The sequence below is a fragment of the Chelonia mydas genome, chromosome 1 (genome assembly GCF_015237465.2).
Source record: "Chelonia mydas isolate rCheMyd1 chromosome 1, rCheMyd1.pri.v2, whole genome shotgun sequence".
Taxonomy (NCBI): Eukaryota; Metazoa; Chordata; order Testudines; family Cheloniidae; genus Chelonia; species Chelonia mydas.
The window spans coordinates 213,064,427-213,072,103 of NC_057849.1; positions in this window are offsets into that span (position 1 = coordinate 213,064,427).

The following is a 7,677-nucleotide window of genomic DNA, read 5'->3' on the forward strand; positions in this document are numbered from 1 at the left end:
CCCGCTCCTCTGTGCTTTTGCCCTCAGCCCCTGCCTTGCTCCAGTCAACAGGGACTAATCCTCCTCACATGCCCCGCTGTGCTCATCTTGTCCCTGACCCCTGCCTCACTCCAGCTGGGGACCAATCCTCCCCCTGCCCTGCCCAACTGTCAGGGTGGATAAAAATCAATGACTTTTTTAAAAAAAAAAAATCATATAATCAGATTTTTTTTGTTTTAATTGGATTTTTGAGGAAAAGATATCTAAACATAGTTTTAATTAAGGTACATTATATCTCATCATGGAATTGGGATTATAAATTTTAATTCTATAGTATGAGACAATATATTCATGTAATGTTTAAGAAAAGTTTTGTAAATGAGTTCAAATAGTTCATGGATTAGGGACCCAGTTGTATGGGGTTCCAGGGGCTTCTGTACAGATTATTTAGGTTAATCTTTCTATCTACCCAATGGGACTCAGTGCTCAGTCTAGAAGATACCATCAGAGATGCTGAGTTTTGCACTTCTCAAACTGGGGATTTGTGTCTCCAGAGGTAACATGCTTGTTAACAGCAAAAATGTTTTAAATAAATAAATAATATATAGAGGTGAGAAATAACAGACCTCAACTCTATTGTCTTTCTGCAAATTTGTGTACACAGGGTCAACCCCTTACCTCTCTTTAAAAGTAAAAAGTTTCAAAAAGTTCAGTGAATACAAGATTGTTGGGGGCGGAATAGATCTGGACAAGGAAAAGAAGTCTGGAGATAAAGATGAGAAGTGAGGGACATCTGCCTTTTTGTTAAACTATTATGTTTCTTGTTGAAGAAAAATATCCAGAATACTTAACAACGTTGTTGTTTTAGTTAAATGAAACAATTTAAATATCTGTCTGGTGATGTTCTCCTCCTAATACAGCCTGGCAAGAAAATCCTCCAAATATTAATGATTAACCTGTTGAATTGGAGATAGTTCACCTCCCAATAACTTCATAAATATCTGCTTCAGTTACCTTTGGGAAATGAAATAACCAAACACTCATTCATTTTGTAATATAGCTGTAAAACTAATCTGAAAAGTTTTCAAAATAAATCACAGTTTAAAAATGTATAGTGTGTACCTTCTAAAAATGAAACCTACACCTATCTCTGAGTTGTGAAGAATATGTACTAAGGTTATAACAACCAACAAGAATGCACTTTTATGTGGAAAACCATGATTAAATTGAGTCTTGCTGATCAGTGATTTAAATCAAATCCACCCTCCCCGCTGTGCTCTTGCCCCTGGCCTCTTCATTCCCCAAGGGGGCCCACAAATATGTTCAGTGCCGGGCCCACAAAAAGTTAATCTGGTCCTGGGTCAGTTGCTAGATATTGTAGAACTCAGCCAGGATGCTTATTTACCTCTGTATGTTTTTGCTTCCAGTACATCCCCTTTCTATTACCCTCGGGGAGTGGACATGATCATACTGTAACCAAAACCCAGTAGGGCTGTTTTAATCCCCTGCAGACTTCTGCCATTTCCTTGCTCTTTCATGAGTGACACTGCTACAGTTGTCTGACTATTTTGGTGGAAGGGTGTTGTAGGGTTCCCTGGATTGTTGGAAGTGGGTGGATCTGGCTATGTTATCTCACATCAGGGATTCATATTTGACTTTCACAGCTTAGAAGGGACCATTATGATCATCTCATCTGACCTCCTGAATAACACACATTTCACACAGGAATTCCTACATCAAGCCCATAGTTTTGGTTGACCTAAAGCGTATCTTTTCGAAAGAGAACCAGGACAGATAGTTGCATATTTTCCTATTGGAATATTTTTCCATCAGAAAATGCTGATTCCACAAAATCAAAACATTCTGTAGGAAGTATAGATTTCCTGAACATTTCTGAGAGGAAATTATTAAAAAGTTTCATTTTGACTTTATCTTTTTGACTTTTAAATTGTACCATAGCACCCACACATCACATCCACAGTCACATCTACATGCCCAACACAATCCTTTACCACACATCATTCACACCCCACCCAGCACATATACAACATACAACTCCAACGCATCACTCCCCCCCACAATATACACACCATCACATGCAACACCCAACCACCACACACTCTGTACAAATCACATAACATACCACCACCACGTGGATACCGTCACACACTGCCACAATGTGCCACACCCACAATGCACCATGCAACATAAGAGTCAAAATGGTACAAAGATGCCTTCTTTAAACAAAGGTGAGCAAATCTAACCTTATCGAAACAAAGCATTTCAACCTTCTCTTCAACCTATGCAAGGTAGCCTGGTTTTTGGAGCGGGGTGTGGGTGGGGGGGGGAAAGGGGGTGTGTGTGAGAAAACCTGGATTAGTGCTGGAAATGACCCACCTTGATTATCATGCGCATTATAAAGAGAGGTTTCAAAGAGGGATGGGCTATTACCAGCAGGAGAGTGAGTTTGTATGTGTGTGTGGGGGGAGGGGGGGGAAGGGTGAGAAAACCTGGATTTGTGCTGGAAATGGCCCTACTTGATGATCACTTTAGATAAGCTGTTACCAGCAGGAGAGTGGGGTGGGAGGAAGTTTTGTTTCATGGTCTCTGTGTGTATATAATGTCTTCTGCAGTTTCCACGATATGCTATGCATCCGATGAAGTGAGCTGTAGCTCACGAAAGCTCATGCTCAAATAAACTGGTTAGTCTCTAAGGTGCCACAAGTACTCCTTTTCTTTTTACGAATACAGACTAACACGGCTGTTACTCTGAAACCTGTCATTAAGCAATGCACTGCATTTAGCCGCATGGAGTGGAAATCTATCAACTGCATGAAAAAACTCGTACAGATACAGACAGACATCATCTTCCTTTCCAAATGCAAACAGATGGACATTGTACCAAAAGGACTGAAGGTAAAAAATCCATTACAATCTACATACCACACAGACTATGCTGACAGCTTGTACCACACGCTCTCAAAGAAACTGCGGAATCACCTGATCAACATCCTCTACAGCAAACAGGGAAAGATTAAGAATGAGCTCTCAAAAATGGATACTCTCATAAAAAAACAACCTTCCACACAAACTTCCTCGTGGCTGGATTTTACTAAAACTAGACAAGCCATTTACAACGCACATTTTACTTCTCTACAAAAGAAAAAGGACACTAAACTTTCTAAACTACTACAGGCTACAAGGGGCCACAGCAATGGTTCCCTCAACCCACCCAGCAATATTGTTAACCTATCCAACTATACTCTCAGCCCAGCAGAAGCAGCTGTCCTATCTCGGGGTCTCTCCTTCTGCCCCTCCACCCCCTCGAACATGATACAGTTCTGTGGTGACCTAGAATCCTATTTTCGACGTCTCCGACTCAAGGAATATTTCCAAAATACCTCTGAACAACATAATGATCCACAGAGGCCTGCCTACCAACATTACAAAAAGAAGGATTCTAGGTGGACTCCTCCTGAAGGTCGAAACAGCAGACTGGACTTCTACATAGAGTGCTTCCGCCGACGTGCACGGGCTGAAATTGTGGAAAAGCAGCATCACTTGCCCCATAACCTCAGCCGTGCAGAACACAATGCCATCCACAGCCTCAGAAACAACTCTGACATCATAATCAAAAAGGCTGACAAAGGAGGTGCTGTTGTCATCATGAATAGGTCGGAATATGAACAAGAGGCTGCTCGGCAGCTCTCCAACACCACTTTCTACAAGCCATTACCCTCTGATCCCACTGAGAGTTACCAAAAGCATCTACAGCATTTGCTCAAGAAACTTCCTGAAAAAGCACAAGATCAAATCCGCACAGACACACCCCTGGAACCCCGACCTGGGATATTCTATCTACTACCCAAGATCCATAAACCTGGAAATCCTGGGCGCCCCATCATCTCAGGCATTGGCACCCTGACAGCAGGATTGTCTGGCTATGTAGACTCCCTCCTCAGGCCCTACGCTACCAGCACTCCCAGCTACCTTCGAGACACCACTGACTTCCTGAGGAAACTACAATCCATTGGTGATCTTCCTGATAACACCATCCTGGCCACTATGGATGTAGAAGCCCTCTACACCAACATTCCACACAAAGATGGACTACAAGCCATCAAGAACACTATCCCCGATAATGTCACGGCTAACCTGGTGGCTGAACTTTGTGACTTTGTCCTTACCCATAACTATTTTACATTTGGGGACAATGTATACCTTCAGATCAGCGGCACTGCTATGGGTACCCGCATGGCCCCACAGTATGCCAACATTTTTATGGCTGATTTAGAACAACGCTTCCTCAGCTCTCGTCCCCTAACGCCCCTACTCTACTTGCACTATATTGATGACATCTTCATCATCTGGACCCATGGAAAAGAAGCCCTTGAGGAATTCCACCATGATTTCAACAATTTCCATCCCACCATCAACCTCAGCCTGGTCCAGTCCACACAAGAGATCCACTTCCTGGACACTACAGTGCTAATAAACGATGGTCACATCAACACCACCCTATACCGGAAACCTACTGACCGCTATTCCTACCTACATGCCTCCAGCTTTCACCCTGACCACACCACACGATCCATCGTCTACAGCCAAGCTCTGCGATACAACCGCATTTGCTCCAACCCCTCAGACAGAGACAAACACCTACAAGATCTCTATCAAGCATTCTTACAACTACAATACCCACCTGCGGAAGTGAAGAAACAGATTGATAGAGCCAGAAGAGTTCCCAGAAGTCACCTACTACAGGACAGGCCTAACAAAGAAAATAACAGAATGCCACTAGCCGTCACCTTCAGCCCCCAACTAAAACCCCTCCAACGCATTATTAAGGATCTACAACCTATCCTGAAGGATGACCCAACACTCTCACAAATCTTAGGAGAAAGGCCAGTCCTTGCCTACAGACAGCCCCCCAACCTGAAGCGAATACTCACCAACAACCACATACCACACAACAGAACCACTAACCCAGGAACCTATCCTTGCAACAAAGCCCGTTGCCAACTGTGCCCACATATCTATTCAGGGGACACCATCACAGGGCCTAACAACATCAGCCACACTATCAGAGGCTCGTTCACCTGCACATCCACCAATGTGATCTATGCCATCATGTGCCAGCAATGCCCCTCTGCCATGTACATTGGTCAAACTGGACAGTCTCTACGTAAAAGAATAAATGGACACAAATCAGATGTTAAGAATTATAACATTCATAAACCAGTCGGAGAACACTTCAATCTCTCTGGTCACGCAATCACAGACATGAGGGTCGCTATCTTAAAGCAAAAAAACTTCAAATCCAGACTCCAGCGAGAAACTGCTGAATTGGAATTCATTTGCAAATTGGATACTATTAATTTGGGCTTGAATAGAGACTGGGAGTGGCTAAGTCATTATGCAAGGTAGCCTGGTTTTTGGAGGGGGGTGTGGGTGGGGGGGGAAAGGGGGTGTGTGAGAGAAAACCTGGATTAGTGCTGGAAATGACCCACCTTGATTATCATGCGCATTATAAAGAGAGGTTTCAAAGAGGGATGGGCTATTACCAGCAGGAGAGTGAGTTTGTGGGGGGGGGGGGGGGGGGGGGGAAGGGTGAGAAAACCTGGATTTGTGCTGGAAATGGCCCTACTTGATGATCACTTTAGATAAGCTGTTACCAGCAGGAGAGTGGGGTGGGAGGAAGTTTTGTTTCATGGTCTCTGTGTGTATATAATGTCTTCTGCAGTTTCCACGATATGCTATGCATCCGATGAAGTGAGCTGTAGCTCACGAAAGCTCATGCTCAAATAAACTGGTTAGTCTCTAAGGTGCCACAAGTACTCCTTTTCTTTTTACGAATACAGACTAACACGGCTGTTACTCTGAAACCTTCTCTTAGAAAATCATGTTTCATGGAAAGTCTCAGTCCTTATCTTCAAGCCACTTAGGCCCAGATCTGTAGAGGTATTTAAGCTCCATTGAAATCAATGGACATTAGGGAGTTTAAATGCCTCTGAGGATCTGAGCCTTTAGCATTTGGGCCTTTGACAAATGAAAGATTCCTTCCCATTCCAGGACTGCATTGATCAGCACTGTCCCTCAGGCACAGTGGAGCTGTCGCCAGCCAGGGGAAGCTCATTTGTTCAGGAGACAGTTTTCCTGGTGGTTGATCTGAGACTCTGGACCCAACTCCCACAGGATCACAAAATCACCTGAACCCTCTTTCTGTTCCACTTGAAAGTGAGCTTCTGAAATCTGCCTTCAGTAGCATAAGCTCGTAGCATGTCATAAAATAAACCTCCATAAGAATCCACATGCACTTTTTCCCTAGAGGGAAGGATGGAGAACAACCCACATGGGATGAAAGAAAATCATGTCACTTCATGCATCTCTATACGATGCTCTGATGACACAGTGAAGGGCATAGTATCAGAATTTGTAGGGCAGAGAAGACATTAGGGGCATCTTGTCACTGTCTAATCGTGTGTGTGTGTGCTCATTAAGATACCTGTAAATAACCTCCCATTTATCCTCCTGGATTTCAGAGGAAAGTCTGGAGTCTGGATTGGGGGTTAGCGCCCTCCCTGGAGTTACAAATATTTTGTTGCTGGGTTTCTCACGGTTACCGCAAACCTGATAGAGCATTCACTTTCAGTGCAGTGCCCCATCCTAGAGCCTGCGATATCTGAGAAGTGATATTTTAGCATTACTACTTTTTGGTGATTCAGTTGTGAAGTTGCACTCCATAATGTTTTATGGAAATATGCTTATGAGTTTAAATATAATGTAACTGGAATATGCGTTATGCAAAAGGTCTCTTGTAAAGTATCATTACAAAGCTATATAAAATATATTCATCCAATTTGTATGCATGTATCATCATTGTATCTGAAGCTAGAAATATGAAGTATAACTCTGAGGTCCTATTGTAACTAGGCAAAGTGTGGGCCATTAATGATGGCTTAGAATCTTGATGGCTCCCACTGACAAGGACAATTGGTTGTAAAAGGTTTATTTACCTGCAAGTGTTCCTGGGAGCCAGCCAAGGAAGAATGGAGGCTGGGGTCTCATAGGACATGTGAGCATGTCACCTGACACTGGAATCCATCTTAAATCTGGTATTTTTCCATTTAGAGGGAGGGGTGGGGACCCAGAGAGACAAAAGATTCCAGCCTTGTGCCAAAGCTATAAAAGGGGCTGGACAAAACAAAGGAGGCTGCCAGTCGTGAGAACACCCCTGCTTTCCACCTAAGATGTCTGCTGGAACTAACAAGTCTGTACCAGGGGAAAGGATTGGGCCCAGACTAGGAAGGCGTCTAGTTTGTGAAAGAAGCTTATTAGCATATCTGTGAGGGTGAGATTTTACCTGTAATCAGTTTCCTAATGTATTAGGCTTGGACTTGTGTGTTTTTGCTTTATCGTGCTTGGTAACTTACTTTGTTCTGTCTGTCATTACTTGAAACCACTGAAATCCTACTTTTTGTTCTTAATAAAATCCCTTTTCTTTATTCTTGAACCCAGAGTAAGTGATTAATACCTGGAGGAACAAACAACTGTGCATATCTCTCTATCAATGGTATAGAGGGTGAACAATTTATGAGTTTACCCTGTATAAGCTTTATACAGAGTAACATGGATTTATTTGGGGTTTGGATCCCATTGGAAGCTGGGTGTCTGGGTGCTGGAGATAGGAGACCTGCT